Raw genomic sequence first — 20183 nt, 5'->3', positions numbered from 1 at the left:
GAGTTTCTAATGACAAAAATGGACAAAAAATAATAATTTCTATGCATATGCACCAATGGGTAAATTTTCATTATAAAGTTTAAATGCTTCCAAAAACACACATTTCCACAAGTATTAACTATGTGCATATGTGAATGATTATGAAATTATAACAAGAACAACCAGTCTCCTTGAGATAATGGTGCTTATTTGGGAGATGAAAGACATTTCATCTAGGGGATAGTAACTTACATAGTTTAGAGAATAAAACATGTAACAGAATGAAATCTCCATGAGGATAGATACCATTTCCATCTCAATAACTGCTGTCAGGAAAGGTAGAATAAGGCCTGGAGAACTACACTTGCATGAATGGTAACAATAGGAGCAGCCAGGTGAGTTAACATGGAGAGTGAAAATGAAAAAAAAAAAAAAGGTGGTCTAAACGTAAACAGAGTCAGGGCAGCCACTCAAAGCCAGGGGGCAGTTCAACTGGGGGTGGGGGATTGGTAAAGAGTTGCAAACAATGAACAATGGATTTTCACTTCCATAAAAATCACTACAAATGCATTTAGACCCTAGAGTTTGCTTTTACAGTTCATGTTTATTGAACACTTATGTATCAACCACTGATGCTAAATTAATCTGAAAAATATTCTGTTTATTTTCAAAGGCTATTAAAAAAAATCCATTGGTCCAAATATAATCAATCTATAACTCTGATTGAAATGATTCTATGTGCTCTCAAAAAATTGTCTAGAATACATACGGGTTTATTATTTTACATATTTTCCCAAGATTGATGCCATGGATGTCTCTCATGCGTGACTGACCAAACACATGAAAAATTTCAAAATTTAAGTTTGGCTTAGAAACATTTACATGTTAAAAATAAGAGATTTAATAGAAAAGTGTTCTTCTCCCAAAGTTTTAATTCATAGTGAAAGAAAGAAAGAAATAGATGGTAAAAGTTTACCACTTGAAATGTTATTGTGGATTTTTAATAGCAAGAATGGGTATGGATATTCTATCCATGATTATATTGATTCCAAGTTTTAGATTCAGTGCCCACAAAATCAAATTTAAGTATCTAGTTCTTATAATCTAACAGTGAAACCTGGAACTCCCTCTATTTCTTTATGTCTCAGACAAAATATTAACTTCCTCTTATCCTGTTGCATTTTCTAATAAAGTAAAAATAAGCGAATTACTACTAGACCTAATCGGCTTGAACTGTCAATGTAAACTTCTTGACAGCACCACCAGGTTCCTTGCATTGTGCCTTACATGAAGTGTTTTCTTTCTTTTTTTTTTTTTTTTTACATTGCTATTGGAGTATAATTGCTTTACAATGTTGAGTTAGTTTCTACTGCATAACAAAGTTAATCAGCTGTAAGTATACATATATCCCTATATCCCCTCTCTCTTCCATCTCCCTCCCACCCTCCCTATCCCACCCATCTAGGTGGTAACAAAGCACCAAGCTGATCTCCCTGTGCTATGTGGCTGCTTCCCACTAGTTATCTATTTTACATTTGGTAGTGTATATATGTCAATGCTACTCACTTCGTCCCAGCTTTCCCTCCCCCCCGCCATGTCCTCAAGTCCGTTCTCTACATCTGCGTCTTTATTCCTGCCCTGCCACTAGGTTCATCAGTACCGTTTTTTAGACTCCATATATGTGCATTAGCATACAGTATTTGTTTTTCTCTTTCTGACTTACTTCACTCTGTATGACAGACTCTAGGGCCATCCACCTCATTACAAATAACTCAGTTTTGTTCCTTTCTATGGCTGAGTAATATTCCATTGTATACATGTGCCACATCTTCTTTATCCATTCATCTGTCGATGGACATTTAGGTTGCTTCCCTGTCCTGGCTATTGGAAATAGTGCTGCAATGAACATTGGAGTACATGTATCTTTTTGAATTATGGTTTTTCAGGGTATATGCCCAGTAGTGGGATTGCTGGGTCATATGGTAGTTCTATTTGTAGTTTTTAAGGAACCTCCATACTGTTCTCCATAGTGGCTGTATCAATTTACGTTCTCACCAACAGTGCAAGAGGGTTCCCTTTTCTCCACACCCTCTCCAGCATTTATTGTTTGTAGATTTTTTGATGATGGCCATTCTGACCAGTGTGAGGTGACACCTCATTGTGGTTTTGATTTGCATTTCTCTAATGATTAGTGATGTTGAGCACCTTTTCATGAGTTTGTTGGCAATCTGTATGTCTTCTTTGGAGAAATGTCTATTTAGGTCTTCCACCCATTTTTGGATTGGGTTGTTTGCTATACACATGAAATTAATGGAAGGAGGGATAATGGGTTGATGAATGCAAATAAGTTGTACAAAAGGAAAATATTCTATCATTATTATTACCATAATGATGGTGTTAAGGATGATGAGGAGGAGGAGGGTCAATCTGTATCCCTATAGATCACAAAAGAAGTACTATAATTTTGTTGAATAAAATATACTTCTCTTCTCCTTATTAGCTAAACTCAGACAGATCACATGATTCCAAGGAGGGGGGCAAAATTGTATTTGTTGGATTAAATATCAAAAGCCATGCTCAGAATTTACAGGAGAAAGATAGATCATACTTTTTAGTAGTAATTCTCTCCTTGTCTTGTAAGTAGTATTTAAACATATGGCAATTCTATTTCTCTCCTTCTTACTGTCTCATTCTCTAGTATCTGAGGTTGATATAATAATGCAACTCAGGACCTTAATTATGTTAACATTGTACAAAGCAGGGATTTGTTGAGAAGAGATGAATCAGTGGGAGATGGTAATAAAAACAGCCCCAAACCATTGAATTCAGAGGCCAAGAGTTCTTATTCAAATTGGACTATCTACGAAATACATATTAAAAAAACACTGTATTTACTTCTTAGAGGTAGGCAGCTCAAAAGACTTAAAGAGCAAGCAGAGATGAGTAGTGCTGACCATGATATTTCCGTGAGTAGGAGACCAGAGTAATTCACCACTCTTAACAACAGGGCTGTCTGGGTTGCAGTCTGGGGGCGTCATATCCTATTATACTACGCTATCAAAATTGCAGGAATGGCGGATGCTATGTCATTACCTTTTAGACAGACAAGCTACTAAATTATTTGTATGGGGAAGATGAGCCATTTACTTATCTTCCTGATATGGGCAGAAGGTATGTGCAGACTGTCTGGGAGACAGACAGTGGTGGGCACTCCTCTGTCTGGGTTTCAAAATTGCCACTCTTTGAGATGTTCTATCTGACTGACACACTGATAGTAACAAACATATCAGCAATCTGAAATGTTTCCAATATGATAAATCGTTAGAGGTGGCATTGCTTCTTGACTTTAAATGAACAAGTAAAGAGCATGCAAAACTCCATTCAAATGAACACTTTTTGTGATCAATAAGAATGTTAAGTATAAAATAAGAGGAGAACATTTTTAATGAGTCTCAAGTATTTAGATCTATAAGACTCATTAGAGGTGGTATAGAATAATCCTTTTTTTCCCCTCAGGTAAAGATACTAAATCTACAGATGTGGAACCTGCACAAGATCATGCAGTTCATTAATAACTGAGACAGAGTAGAATTCACCCTTCCTATCTGTTGGAAAGGATGTACGTGTGAACCGTGGTGGGAAGGACAGAAAGAACTATACGACGTTGGACAAACTAGAAACAAGTGAAATTTGAGTTTCTTATTAGTATCTGAGCCTAAAACATTATCGGGACTCCCAGGCATCAGATAATTTATAAGGTTTCTGGGTTTTCCCTACATTCACTTGGCTGCAAATTCAAATGATATAATTTTTTTTTACAACTTTATTGGAGTATAATTGCTTCACAATGGTGCATTAGTTTCTGCTTTATAACAAAGTGAATCAGTTATACATATACATCTGTTGCCATATCCCTTCCCTCTTGCGTCTCCCTCCCTCCCACCCTCCCTATCCCACCCTTCCAGGCGGTCACAAAGCACCGATCTGATCTCCCTGTGCTATGCGGCTGCTTCCCACTAGCTATCTACTTTACATTTGGTAGTGTATATATGTCCATGCCTCTCTCTCGCTTTGGCACAGCTTACCCTTCCCCCTCCCCATATCCTCAAGTCATACAGAGTGAAGTAAGTCAGAAAGAGAAAGACAATATCCTCAAGTCATACAGAGTGAAGTAAATCAGAAAGAGAAAGACAAATACCGTATGCTAACACATATATATGGAATTTAAGAAAAAAAAATGTCATGAAGAACCTAGGGGTAAAACAGGAATAAAGACACAGACCTACTTGAGAATGGACAAATGATATAATTTTTTCATGGCAGTTAAATTTCTATCTTTGTATATTCTTTTTAGTTCTGGTTAAAATCTGCAAGTGTATATCTGCAAAAAAATGGAAGGTCAACAAACAACATGGTATTCAAAATCCTTTCCTACTTGGAACAATCATTTATTTGAGGCTGAGGGGACTCTAGGAATGTACTTCATGAACCAGTAGAGGCCACAAATACCAATGCTGAATAAATTAACATACAGAGAGATGTGTGCAAACATCCTACTCTTTCTCTACCTTGGAAATCACATTATAGATATAGGTTAAAGCTTACAATATAAAGTAGATCCTGGAATCAGTAAGTGGCATTGAAAAGTTCTTAGCTTTAAATTCTTGGAGCCATGGCTCTCTTTCAGGAGGAATGATATCCACATCGTCATGAATCCTTTTTTGGCTCTTTCCTTCTTAATCAAGCCTCACTGAACCCCCTCTATTATTCTGCTCACATACATTGGCTTCCTGCCTTTCTTGTTTATTATCGATATTTAAATCAAATAATTCCACTTTAACTTCCCATTTCTCTGCATCTTCTTCTCATTCTTTGATTAGGAGTTAGGTAGAAAATGCTTACTATTGCGAGAGAGAGGAAAAATGGGAAATTTAGAAAGCACTCATATTCTTCTCTAAAGGCCTACCTCCTCCTGTCTTCCACTCTGCACCCCCATGATAAAAAGCAAAAACTAAAATAAATGTTTGGTCATTTTTTGACAGACATTAGGTGGAAAAATAATGAGGAGAGAAACAGGGAGATTGCAAGTAAAGATAAGCAAATAGAGGAGTAGAATATACAAGTGTAAAGAAGAGAAAGAGAAAGGCTAGAAACAGGTAAATAAAAGGGGGGGCGCAAAGTTAGGAGAAATCATGAAAAGTAAAGGATATAAAGAAAGAAAAAGACAAGTGATGGCTCTTTTTAGTAATTCTTAAGCCACCTGTCTTTGATTCTCAAAGCATCTGCTGTGAGAATATGAAGACAATTTAACTTTCTGCCTTCACTAATTGAATTTTTTATATTTAAATTTCAAGTTCTTCAAGAAGACTGATTAAAAAAATAGCCAAGCATATCTGTCAGTGAAGGGAACACACAGTACATTCCCATCAGTTCATCATCCATTCATGTATCCCTCTCTCTATTCATTTTCCATCTACTTGTCTATACCAGTGTATTATTTATGTATGTGTCTTTCCAACCATGCATCCATCAAACACCTATGTGAAGTAGATACAGAGGTGAGGCTATTTTGAACAAAGCAGAAATAGCTTTACTATTAGACTCAGAAATGTGAAGGTAATTAAAATTGAAGTCAAATTCAAAAGACCTTAGTCAATAGCAACTGATGACCCTTGGTTGAGTCTCAAGACTGATTACTGTAAATCTTAAATAATACTGATTCACAATGGTAGCAAGCCTTTGAATAACCCCTGAGCCACTTAGTTTTGTTTAGTTTTGCTTTTGTTTGTTTCCAGTAAGGAGAAATCAAGTTCTATTCCCTATCTTCAGGCTTTTGCAACAAATATTTATGTTATGAAGAAGGTGTAAGTATAGCCTGAGGATTTGCACAAAAGCAAATGGTAATGTATGGAGGCAAGCCTGGGCTTGTTCCAACTTAGGATATTGTTGTTTATTGTTCATGTATCACTCTTCATGACTGTGGTGCATGATTTGCATGCCTGATTTGCCCTGCCATGTAAAATGATGAATTTGCATGCTAGGATCTGTAAATTGAACATGACAGGAGCAATTCAGAGGCCAGTGCCTACTTAAGCCCAGTTTCCCAGGTGGCCACAGAAGGTATTTGTTCTTAACTCCAGGTCCAACTATCATTCAGCAGGGGGACCCATTCTAATGACATTCTGCCATGCATAAGCTTCTGGGAACATAATTAGACTCTAAATAAGTTTTATTATATTTATATAGTATTAAAATATACTATTACATGAACCATGGTGGATAAGAAGTTAACATCAGATCCTGATGTGAGTTTATTGGGGAATAGCCATTGAGGTAACCATCACATAAACTTCTTGTCATAGTATTTCTTATAAACTAATTAAGGACAAAACATGGACTCTTTAAGAAATATGTTCATGGAAGGAATCTTAAAAGAGAAATACCAAATACTATTAATGTTTTCCTTCTTTATATAGATCTGTGCCATTTAAATTTTATATAATGAGTATATATTGTTTATAACTGGAATTGTGATTTCTATAAAGAGTTACAACAGAAAGTAGTAAAAGTTAGTGTAAATAAGTAAATGGATGGATAAGACCATGTGTTTTTTCTGTAAGTGTGGAAAAAAAATGTCTGCTTCTTCCTTAGCAGAAATTCACTGAACTAGAGAATTTATTTGAAATGGGCAAATCTATAGTGTGTAACCTCAGAAAATGAAATCTGAATGAGGAATGATATTTAGCATCCTTCCATATTGGGCATTTTATATTGATAAGAAGCAGTGGGTGTTAAATTGAGTTTTCCTGCCTAGAAATTTAATCACACCTAGATGACTGGTATAAACTTTATATTTATATTCAACACATTGAGAAACATCCAGTCCTGACTATGGGCATAGTAAAAATAGGCATGTAATCCTGTAGCCACCATGAATAACAGATAGTATTTCCTACATTTTATTAGCTCAGACAGGTTAGAAAGATTGCACAACATCTCACAGCTAGTTAAGTAGCTAAGTCTGTCTGACTCCAAAGTCAATGCTCTTCTATCAAACCAGAAACATAATAACTGCAAAAAAGCATCACAACTGGCAGCATGAAAATGAGTTAGCTTACTGATACTCAGATACACAACTATGAAAGCACAAATCCTTCTTTGTTTTAGTTGTAAATAGAGTCTTTGTCACAGAAAACTCCTCATTAAGTATGTGGTCCAGTGCCTACCCAGACAGACTATAGTCAGGAGACATATGTTCTATTCCCAGGACTGCTGCTGAGTCATTATGCAGAAATGGAAAAAAGCATTTTTGCCCTTCTTTTATACCAGTTTCCCCATCTGTACACCAGAGATCATAGTTGACTCCTAGTTCCCTTGGAGGACTTTTGGGAGCTCTAATAAGTTATCACACCTAAAGCCCTCCAAGTTTCTTAGATGAGAGATACTTTTTTTAAGTACAAAGGTTTAGGTTATCAATGACATTGTTATGAGACACAGTAAATGGTTAACCACCAGCTGTTTGTTTAGCATTTTCCCACTTGACTCCTCCAGCACAATGTAAGACAGGTGTGGACAACACAATCTTTTTCAGGCCAAATTTGGTGCAAAGGCACTTTACAGTGACCTTGGTCATGTACCTCTTTACTAATGAGGAACATTTCAGGGAGATGAAACATCTCTTTATGCAGTCCTTTTTTTTTTTTTTTTTTTTTTGATTAGCGCTAGGAAGTTGCTTTGCATGATGGGGTCTGTAGTTTTCACTCATCCTACTTCTCTTTTAAAGATAAAAGGAGGTAAAGTCACCTGCTCCAATTAAACATATGGGAAACTGTCCTGTAACATGGAGCAGTAAAGGTAACAGGTGAAATCAACTCCCTCCATTCTATCCTTTAGAAGTAGCACTAATTAAGGCTGGAAGGGTGAGCAATAAATCCATTGTTATGCTGATACCATTGGCTAGCTCTGAGGCACTTTTCCTGCCATCATTTAATTACTACATATTAATATATAAATACAGGGAGACAACCAAAGATGAGGTAGGTAGAGAAGGAGCTGTGCTTATTTAGTTAATTATTAATTACTAGGAATTTTCAACAGTGGGACATTAACCACTTGCTCTTTTAAATGGTAATAAATAGCAGACATATGTCTAATTAAGGAGCTGTAAATGCTCTGGAGGAGCTGAATGGAAGAAGAAAGACACTTATTTACAAACTTACTGAATAAAAAAGAGAATTATTGTTGCGTTTAAAGCCAGCTCTCACGTAGTATCTGCTCAGATTCCTAACTCTCTCTGCCTGCTCTGCCAGGACATTTCTCACTGAGGCTGGTGCTAAGATAAAGAGGACTCAGGGATTCTTTAAATGGTACCTTTCAAGAACAATCTCTTAGTGAACCTCACTTTCCAATCCTTCCTAAGTTTTCAATAGTAGGATACGATTTTCATCACATTAAGACTGTTTCTTCCTCATCTGTTGCTAAATCTCTATATAGCACCGAAATCATAACTCTACGTAATAGGATTCTTAGACTGCTGTACGGAATAGCAAGGACAGATTTTTTTATTAGATCCTTGATTGTTAGCCCCCATCAATGGAGGTTTAGTTAAATACTGAAGTGCCCAGAGGAGATCATAAAAGGGAGCTTCACACAAAGACTTCCAGTGTCATGTTAGTCCATGGACTCTGGCAAAGCTGAAGGGCACTGCAAAGCAGAAGGATTAGTGTTAGAGGAAACTCTTTGAACCTTCCTCCATCACCTGCTGGAACTCACCTCTAAAAGTAACGGCTGGTTTGTAAAATCGTTGTAGGATTACCGAATTAGTCAGTTTTTCTGATCTTGGCACACATTTCCTTTGCTTTCTTCTATTTCTAGCTTTTGTTTTGAAACAAAACAAAACATGTTTTTGTTTTGTTTCAAAACATGTGATGTTTTGAAACATCCTCCCTAAATGCTTTTATACCAAACATTTTCATAGCAAAATTCAGGTCACAGCAAAATGACATATGATCAGACAAGTGCACAGTGGGGGCCATTTGGTCCATCCAGGGAATTCTGAGACAACTCCCTATAGCCACATCAGCTCTCCTCTCTTCCTGCCCCACTCCCCAAGCTTGGTAATCCTGCTAGAAGAGATGGGGTTTTCTCAAGACTTCCTTTCTCTGGTCTAACTTGTATTTCCAAAGCATGAGCAGCAAATGCTACATAATGACTTTCTCAATTTATCACAGGGCCTTCCTTCATGCAGTGATCCCCCCTTCCCTATAGCAGCTGTATCCCTTCAGGCCATAGGTGGCTGTCTGTAAGGTTATATTACTGAGACTCTTGTTACCACTAATCTGCTCCCCTAGAGCTATCCCTGCGGATGGACACAGCTAGAAGTCCTAATTGTTCATATGTGATTATACTACCCAAGAGACAGAATGCAGATGAAAACATGAAATGAATAGGGAGTCAAGGTGATGATAGATTATATTAAGTTTAAAAGATCCACTCTCTAGGAAAAGTCACAGAGGATTTTCTTGGCTCTGCCTGCCTGGAACTCCCTTAGGACATACAGTACTAATATTGCAGGCACCCACACCAAGAGCATTGCAAATACTTGCTTTACTGATGACTGTTTCTACATCTCTGGCAACTTACTTGAACTCTCTTCCTCATTTATAGGAAATGTTTAGAGAAACCAAGGATCTGTCTCAAGTGGGTTTTTAATGTGAACATAACCTACTACCAAGCAAGAAATAAACAAGCACTGACAGCAAGTTCCTAGTTTAGTAGCATCTTTAGAAATTACTAATTACGTTACAATTTGGCTTGGATCAAAAGAAGCAGTCACACCATTAAGAACCTAAGGGTTGGGCTCTGGGAGGGCTCACACCAAGGAGTACTTCCCAGAACTTCTGCTGCCAGTGTCCTTGTCCCTGCAGTGAGCCACAGCCACCCCCCACCTCTGCAACCAACACTAGCAGCCACGTGGCTGACAGGGTCTTGGTGCTCTGGCCAGGTGTCAGGCCTGAGCCTCTGAGGTGGCAGAGTCAAGTTCAGGACATTGGACCACCAGAGATCTCCCAGCCCCATGTAATATCAATAGGCAAGAGCTCTCCAAGAGATCTCTGTCTCAACGCTAAGACCCAGGTCAACTCAATGGCCAGCAAGCTCCAGTGTTAGACCCCTGGTGCCGAACAACTAGCAAGATAGGAACACAACCTCACCCATTAGCAGAAAGGCTGCCTAAAATCATAAGAAGTTCACAGACACCCCAAAACGTACCACCGGATACAACCTTGCCCACCAGAAAGACAAGAACCAGCCTCATCCACAGAACAGGCACAAGTCCCCTCTACCAGGAAGACTACACAATCCACTGAACCAACCTTACCCACTGGGGGTAGACACAAAAAACAACGGGAACTACAAACCTGCAGCCTGAAAAAAGGAGACCCCAAACACAGTAAGTTAAGCAAAATGAGAAGACAGAGAAATATGCAGCAGATGAAGGAACAAGGTTAAAAACCCACCAGACCAAACAAATGAAGAGGAAATAGGCAGTCTACCTGAAAAAGAATTCAGAGTAATGATAGTACCGATGATCCAAAATCTTGGAAACAGAATGGAGAAAATACAAGAAACGTTTAACAAGGACCTAAAAAAACTAAAGAGCAAACAAACAATGATGAACAACACAATAAATGAAATTAAAAATTCTCTAGAAGGAATCAACAGCAGAATAACTGAGGTTGAAGAACGGATATGTGACCTGGAAGATAAAATAGTGGAAATAACTACTGCAGAGCAAAATAAAGAAAAATGAACAAAAAGAATTGAGGACAGTCTAAGAGACCTCTGGGACAACATTGAACACACCAACATTAGAATTATAGGGGTCCCAGAAGAAAAAGAGAAAAAGAATGGGATTGAGAAAATATTCGAAGAGATTATAGTTGAAAATTTCCCTAATATGGGGAATAAAATAATCAATCAAGTCCAGGAAGTGCTGAGAGTCCCATACAGGATTAATCCAAGGAGAAACACTCCAAGAAACATATTAAACAAACTATCAAAAATTAAATACAAGGAAAAAATATTAAAAGCAGCAAGGGAAAAGCAACAAAACATACAAGGGAACCCCCATAAGGTTAACAGCTGATCTTTCAGCAGAAACTCTGCAAGGCAGAAGGGAGTGTCAGGACATGTTTAAAGTGATGAAAGGGAAAAACCTACAACCAAGATTACTCTACCAAGCAAGGATCTCATTCAGATTTGACAGAGAAATTAAAACCTTTACAGACAAGCAAAAGTTACCCACCTAAATGTACATTGACAGATGAATGGATAAAGAAGATGTGGCACATATATACAATGGAATAATATTCAGCCATAAAAAGAAATGAAATTGAGTTATTTATAGTGATGTGGCTGGACCTAGAGTCTGTCATACAGTGAAGTAAGTCAGAAAGAGAAAAACAAATACTGTATGCTAACACATATATATTGGATCTAAAAAAAAATTTTTTTTAAAATGATTCTGAAGAACTGAGGGTCAGGACAGGAATAGAGACTCAGATGTAGAGAATGGACTTAAGGACATGGGAAGGGAGAAGAGTAAGCTGGGATGAAGTGAGATAGTGGCATTGACCTATATAAACTACCAGATGTAAAATAGATAGCTAGTAGGAAGCAGCCACGTAGTACAGGGAGATCAGCTCGGTGCTTTGTGACCACCTAGCGGGATGGGATAGGGAGGGTGGGAGGGAGGGAGACGCAAGAGGGAGGGGATATGGGTATATATGTATACGTATAGCTGATTCACTTTGTTATACAGCAGCAACTAACATAACAATGTAAAGCAATTATACTCCAATAAAGATGTTTAAAAAAAAAGATCCTAAGGGGTAACAAATCCCCAAATGTAAAAAAAAAAAAAAAAAAACACACAGGGAATTTTATTATTTAACATTATTATTTTTTGCCCAGTTGTATTGAGGTATAATTGACATATAACTATCTTCATTATTTAACATAGTTATGAGTTGGTAACATTCTAAATATTACAGAAAATGAGATAAACCTAAATATCAGGGGGAAATGAGAGTCTTTTTTTATTCCTAACATGAAGGGACAAACCTGGATATAAATTTGAAGTGTAGACACTTAATAAAGTGTTGGTGAGGAAGTAGAAATTCACTCTTTGAAGTTAATACTAAAATCTTTTCCATGTACCAGGTAGGAAAAATTAAAGTAGCTGAATATCAGGGAGTGTGTGCCATCAGCGTTGACTAGAGTTGATTCTCAAAATGTGGTTCCCTGGACAGCCCTTCAGCTTCACCTGGGAACTTGTTAGAAAGGCAAATTATTGGGCTCCACCCAGAGTTACTTAATCAGAAATGCTGGTGGTGTGGCCCAGCAACCTGTGTTTTAATACATCCTCCAGGTGATTCTGATACAAGCTAAAGTTTGAAAATCACTATAGTGGTTTCAGTGACCTCAGGACTATCCCATTTTAACTCCTAACTATTAATAAAACTACCAGTGACCTCAAATTCATAAGCCTTTGGGGAGGAAAAAAGTATAATTTTGATGTGTGTGTGTGTGTGTGTGTATATATATATATATATATATATATATATATATATATATATATATATATATATACAATAACATGTATTATAAAATATATAGAGATACATAATATCACATTTCTATATTTCACTTACAATAAGTTAGGGTCTTCCAAAGAATAAACAATTTACTTGGAAAATCTGAAAACTATTTTAATGCTTAATAAAATTTCTTTAAAACACAAATAAATACTTTCTCATTTATTAAGCACCTACTTTATACTAGGCACTGTCCTAGTCTTTACAGGTAATCTATATCATCCTTAAAATATTTATACAAGATATTCAAGTGCTCTCCCCATGTGTTTATGTGCCCTCTTACTTGCTTATCATGAAGGATGTAGAAGTTAATCTGATTGTTCATAGATTAGACATTCACTGAACCAAATAATTCTGTCACCACGAGCAGGTCACTATACTTTAAATTGGATCAGCACCGACATCCTGCACTTTCTCCTCTCCTGCTTTGTGTTTCCACGTTGCAAGCAGGAAGAGACTACTCTGCACCAAAGAGTGTTGGGACACATATCCACAGAAAAAGTCTCAGACATCAATTGTGGTTCTGGATATCCTAGGTAAGTAAACACAGAGAAAAATTCAAGAGAAAAAATGTCCAGTGAAAGAGGCAAAGGCCTCCCCAGCAAACCGGGAGCACTGGTCAGGCCCTGGAAAGGACAGAAACGTTTTTTGGAAACAGTCACTTACTAATCTCAAAGAAAAGAAAAAATATATATATATGAAACAGGTTTTGAAATTAGTCCTTTTTAGTTCTTTATATTGCATTCATATCTCTAATATTTAATCGATTCTAAGGAGGTGAAAAAGGAAGGAGGTAGGGAAGGGGGCTGGGGTAAAAAATGTCCAATAAAAGGAATACACATTATTCTTTTTAAAGAGAACTTTATTTTAAACTGACTGTTGTACGTTGTCAGATCATCATACCAATTTTCATTTTGGGGAATTTATATTTTTGGAGGCTGAGTTTTATGGCTCATCTGGAGACTGTTATTACTGTTTGAAATGACACAGTGAAAGCAGAAGTACTCACTAGAGAAAAAATGTCAGTGGACTCTTTATCTTCCCCTAAAGTATCTCCCACTCCCTTAGTAGCAGGTTTCTCAAAATGTTCTACCCAGCAGTACAGTGGATTTCAATAATGCACCCATCCTCTGTGGTTTACTACACAATTCCTTCAGCATTTCATAATGCTGCCTGGCCTGTGCCTTCCAAGTTAGTTGATTCATTCATTCATTCACGCATTCATCAGACATGTATTAAAAATATAGGCCTGACCTCAAAGACCTTACATCTCAACTCTTTAGAACAAACAGAGCAATCATCCAACCTTGAGTCCTTCTCATCTCAGCGGGAACTCTATGTCAGCTAAAACTCACCTAGTTCACACAAGAAAGCCTGACTAGACTCTTTAGTGTGCCTTGAGGTGCTACAAGGAATCAGAGTCTGGGAGGAATCGGACTAGAATTGTTGGGTCCTACTTCTACTGACTTGTGGAACTTCAGTGATGTCTGAGTTCTACTCTGTGCTGGCTGCAATCACACTGCTCGACTGCTTGCACATGCAGTGCCATTTAATGACCCCAGTGGCCCTCAGCAATAGTGAGCAAGTGTTCCCGACTGCCCATTTCTTGCCCTTTGCTTTGTCTTTTCCTGACCCATCTTTACTCAAGCTTCTCTCCTTCCCGCAGGTCCCTGTGCTCTGCTTACCTCCAAGCCTGAGCAGCATTAAAAAAGCAGACCTCGCCCCCTCATCAGTTTTTCCTGGGAATTGGCTGACCACAGAGGGAGACTTTCCTGCCAGACCTCAGTGGTCATTTCCCCTTGCTTGTCCAGCTTCCCCTCAAAGATTCTGCTTATCTCTGTTTGCCCCACCTTTACCCTATAAAAGGAAACCTTTTTCTGTTTGATCTTGAGACACCTGCAGTGTTTTCCCTATTGTGACAGTCTTGCTTTTTAACTAGTCTCTCCCTATGTAAGTCCAGATTGACTTTTATTTGGTAGTAGTTGTTATTATGACCATTTTACAGATGAAGAAAGTGAAGCTCTCAGAGGTGGCTGAGGTCAGATGATGGTCAAGGTCATAAATAGTAGAGTAAGGAATTATAGAGAGATGTGTCCAAAAAATGGTTGTTGGATAAGGTAATGACAAATATTTCCTGCTTCACAATATTGTTAAGGGAAGACTATAGATATATTGGCCCAATCTGACAAAGGTCAGAGGACAAAGTTAAATTTGCTACAATATATATAGGTAGGTGGATGGGCTTGGGACCAAGAAATAGGTTCCTTGGTGCTTTTCAATATGTATAACAAAATGATAGGGTAGGGGGTTGTTCTCTTTGGAATGTTGGCAGGAAGAGTTACGCAGATTGTCTTAGTTTTCTTCCTCTGTCTTGAAGAAAGAGCTAAAGTGCCCTCAAATTATGTGTATAGATGATTACTGCAGACTGGCATGATGCAGGCATTTGAAACTTCCCATAGGTAAAGTGTAAACTCAAAGCATCATAATAAATAATAATAGTGCTTTACCCTTCAAGCTGCATTGTAATGCTGCTGATGTCAAATTAACAGAGGCCCTTGCAGAGAATGCAAATGAAAGACTCTGGAATATGTCAACAGGGCTTTGGGCAAAGGATGATGTGAAAAGCAGCCAGAGAAGGAAGACAGGTGGTCTAGTGGGGGATGTGGGTGAAACGAGCAGGGCTGGAGCGAATGTATTCTGTATATTTTGTAAATTTTAAAATAAGATGTTTATTCCAATTCAAACACTTTCCTTAAAGCGATGACATTCACAAAGGCTTCACTGTATATTCTTGCAATTCTAAGCATAGAAATCATACATAAATTCAAAGAAGCAGAGTTATAATTCATATGGGCTTTATTTCCATAGATTATAACTTTACTTTATTCTGTAAAACCAAAGTAGTGTGGGGAATGGTTCTCAGCCATTTGCCTTCAGTCAGCATTATTGAAATAAATGATTCGACAAGCACTTGTTGAGCACTTCGACATGCCAGAAACTGGGCGGAGGCTGGGGCCACAAAGCTGGGCAGGACAAGGTCTCAAGGAGCTCACATTTTTGGTTAGTCTATTTGTCTACCCTACACCTAGAACTCTCTACAAGCCTCAGTATATTTCTGAGCTCATCTCCTTCTCAAGATCCATCCTGAACCAGCCTTCTCTACTTTTCCAGACTCATGTCCCTCTCCTCTTCCAGGACTCAACCCACCTAACTGCTTGCTCTCCACACTGTGCACAGTCCCTCCCTGGTGGGGGCCTATACGTGTTTTGTCCCAGGACTGGAAAAAGAGTGAGGCATTTCTACTTACAGTTGTGATGACCTGTAACTGCTAAGTAGAGGGTTTTAAGGGAGCACCAGGATTCGAGCTGGAGGAAACAAACCACTAGATCACTAGCTTGAGATACTACATTTGGAAAGAGTTATAGAAGCAAAATGGCAGTAAGAAGACAGTGGAGTTAAGTGGTTAAGTGTAGCAAGGCAGGTGGTGGTGGCTCTGCGGCAGTTTTCAAGGTGGAGTACATGCTGACTTTGACCTGGCTATTTAATGGGGCTGGAATTTAGCTGACATACTACCTCAAATACACCATGCTCCTTCTTCACATGCTAACTTCTCTTTGGAATGCTCCTTTCCTTGCCCTTAAGGTGAACACCTAGCCATCCTTCAAGGTCCAGGACAAACCTGCTCTCTTACATGAAGCTCCCCCAGTTTCCTCTTGTTCTCATGGCACACAGTACTTTGTTTTGTACTTCTCACATTGCTCTTCTGTGATTTATCTACTTCCTGGGTCCCCTGTTAAGTTGAAGCCATGTGCATGATGAGGACCCTTCTTGGTCTCCTCGGCATTTAGAGAGTATCTTAATAATAAAGGATACATATTGTTAAATATCAAAGAAGGAGATTAGAAGGAATGAAGAAGCAGCAGGCAGGTAGGAAATAGGGAGTAGAGAAGGAAAAGGCAAAGGAGGGAAGGGAGACAAGGCAAGAAGGAAAGGGAAAGAATGTAGGGATCTGTTTTTCCCTCCCTCACTTAACACTTGGGAGCAGTCTTGTAATTATATGCTTTTCTATTTTCCCTTTTTTAAATCCTATTTGTTCTATCTCCCATATTTCTTTCTAACGTAAAAATGTGCATCCCTCAATTCTTGACATTCAAGAGGGAAAGGTCCCCCTCTTTTTTCTTTTTTGGCTCAACTAAAAACTCAAAGCAGAGACATCTTTATTCCTTTATTATGAGTGCCATAAACTAAGCCCAGAACATGGCCTTCCACTACAGTGGATTTCAAATCAGAGGTAGACAAGCTGGGGTTTAATTTCTTCCTCCTCAGAAGGAAGAGATTCTACTGTGTTTTTTAACAGGGCTGTTCCTCTGAGCCAGCTGCAGCCACGTGGAAACCCTTTTGGGATGGGGCCAAAGGGCTGGGCTGTCTACGCTGGAGGATAGCTACACCAGAGAGCGAGCAGAGATTAATCAATCCAAGACAACATCTGTCAGGATATTGAGTCTGGCTCTTGTTATCAGCTGCCTGCACTTCAGGGGCTGTGTAATATTCAATTTGATTATCTCTCACCTGCAAAGAGTAGGCTTCTCTCTTTGCTTAAAAATCACTGGCACTAGCTGAAGAGGAATCGATCCGTTGGAGAAAATGCTGACTAGAAAACCAAATCAGAAATAGGACAAGGGGATGAGAAAAGAAGGGAAAGAGAGTTTGGCTTACATCCTGGCCTTTTTTTTATATCAACTGGCTTGGTTTTCCTGTTGCTTTAAGGGAATGAGTCTCTTTGTTTCAATTATAAGTCCTGATTATGATAAATAAATGATGACAAGAGGGTAACATGATTCTTCTGTATTTTTTTCAGGTTTCATTAGTAAAATAGTTTTGCCCTTTGTCTCTGACTACCAGGACCCTATAGGTCTTGTGGATTTCCTGCTGGAGGGATCACAGCAAGGACCCATGTCACTTCTGTACATTGGAGAAAAAAATATGACATCCTACAGAGACAGGAGTGACAAATTTGAGACTAATCACAGTTGTTCTAGTAACCTAAACTCCCTTGAGATATCACTGATGCAATTGTGAAAAGCTGTATCATCTCTAGAGCATTTGTTTCATAAATATGTGATTATTCTATCTCTCTCCCTCTCACTGGTACTTGGATTTTCACTTGGTCATTTTCCTGTACAACCACAGTGAAGTCAATGCATTTTTATGCCATTTATGTTTATTTTAAAGTACTATTCTTTCTTCCACTGAACTGTAAAACTTCCCAAGCCAATCTTCACCACTGATCTCCCTCATAAGAGTTAGTCATTTATCTTAGTCTGCTAGCAGAAAAGCTCCATAGATATTTTAATGTCATCTCAAACTCAGCAGGTCTGAAAACCTAATTTATCATCTTTTCCTCACCAAAAATGCTCCCTTTTCTTAATTTCCTATTATTTGCAAGCTTGAAATTTCAATATCTTTTACTCCTCATTAACCTTTACCATGTGAAGTCACCCAGCCACAAATGCTTTTAATCATTTCTTCAAGATACTTCTCATGTCTTATTATTTACTTTGGTACCACACTCACTACTCTAGTTTATCCCTTTATCATCAAACACATACTACTACAATACACTTCTAGATGATACCCCTGTTGCCAGCCTTTCCCCACCTTCAAACTATCTCACAAGCCACAACTACGATACTTAGTTATCAAATCACTTCCCCTTGCCTGAAAAAATTAAATTCAGAATCCTAAGCCTAGTACTCATGGTGACTCACAACTGATACATTCTACATTTCCAGATATATCTACCTTGCTTCTCTTTGCAATCTTCCTACTTGCCCAACAAGATTCACCATTTCCTAAAATCACCTTGTACCCCATTGCTCATGCTCACACTCATACTATACTTCATCCATACCAATCCACTTTCAATTCCCTGAATTCTCCACACATCTTTAAGTGTCTCCACCTTTGCATATGCTATTTCCTCATCCTGAAACATCTGTCCTTAGTCTTTCTAATCACTATAGGCTAACATTTACTTGAATATTAAATATTCTATATTGATGTCATCTTTCCAGCAGTGTTTCTCCTTGTCTCCCATTCTGTGTAGATGACTCAAGGATTCTCCAAAAGTACTCTATGTTTTCTTTCTCTCTAGTATTTTACCTGGTGATGAATGAATGGATAAATGAATAAATAAATGAAAGTATACTGTCTGGAATTACCTACTTTCTTATTCTTCCCACATCTGTACAAAGTTAATCTTACTATCCTTGGAGGATCTTTATTTGCCACGTATCTTTGAAGACTTTCTTGATCATGCCAGATACAAGTGATTCCCTCCCTTTTTAAATCCCCTAACTACTTATTCAATAAATCATTTACTGCTTTTACTTGGAAGTTATAGTAGTTAGATTATTTCCTGTATTTCTGGAAGGTTTAGTGAATAGATTAATGAGGTTTTTTAAGTTAAATTAGTTTTATAATTACTTAACTTTCTTTGTTAGAAAATCACACTGCTGGTGAGAATGTAGAAGAGTATAGTATAGCTACATTAAAAAACAGTGGGATAATTTCTTAAAAGGGAAGTATACATTTTCCATACAATCCAGGAATTCCAATCCTAGGTATCTAAGGAAGACAAATGAAAATATATGTTAGCACACAGAATGGTTCATAAATGTGCATAGCAACATTGTTCATAATAGCCAGAAGGGGTCCATCAGCTGGTGAATGATTAAATATAATATGGCATGTCCATATAATGGAACACCATTCTGTCATAAAAAAGAGCAGACTACTGAAGCATGCTACAATGTGAATGATCCTCAAAAACATTATGCTAAATTAAAGAAGGCAGATGTAAAAGACCACATATTGTATATTTCCATTTATATGAAATGTACAGGATAGTACCTAGACACAGAAAGTAGATTGGTGATTGTCCAGAGTCCAGAGTGGGAAAGGGGATTGACTAAAATGGGAATGAGAGATCATTTGGGGATGATGGAAATGTTCTAAAACTACATTGTGGTGATAGTTGCAAAACTCTGTACATTTAATAATAATCACTAAATTTCATGATATATATTATACCTCATTAAAACTGCTAAAAATAAATAGTGCTGATAAGCTTGTACAAGCAGCTTTTATGTCTCAGTTTCAATATTACTACTTCAGAAGGGCCTTATCTGGAAACACTATCCAAAGTACCCCCTTCATAGTTTCTGTTGTTATATCCTGTTGATTTTCAATTATAGCACTACCACAAACTATAACTCTTATTTATGTACTGGAATATTTGTTTATTGTCTTTTCCTCGATTGAAATGTAAGCCCCATGAGGGCAGGTACTTTATTTCTCTTGTTTACCATTTTATTCTCACAACTTAAGACAGTATCTGGCACAAAGACATGTTTAACAGCCATTTGTCAAATATATGAATAAATAAATGAATGGACAAATAGATAAATGGCTAAGTAAATGGATGACCAACATTTTCTTAGCAAGTTAGTTTTATGTATGTTTAGAAGACACAGAAAATAACCTCCC

The 20183-nt window shown here is 37.7% G+C and overlaps 1 protein-coding gene across 1 annotated transcript in view; it reads right to left on the bottom strand.

Annotated features, from left to right (window-relative positions):
- The window catches only part of LSAMP (limbic system associated membrane protein), a 644611-nt gene that overhangs the window by 602123 nt on the left and 22305 nt on the right, over positions 1-20183 (bottom strand). The window lies entirely within an intron of this gene.

Source organism: Mesoplodon mirus, assembly GCF_964341445.2.
Source record: "Mesoplodon mirus genome assembly, chromosome: 6".
Lineage (NCBI taxonomy): Eukaryota > Metazoa > Chordata > Mammalia > Artiodactyla > Ziphiidae > Mesoplodon > Mesoplodon mirus.
This window is presented reverse-complemented; position numbering and strand designations above follow the sequence as displayed.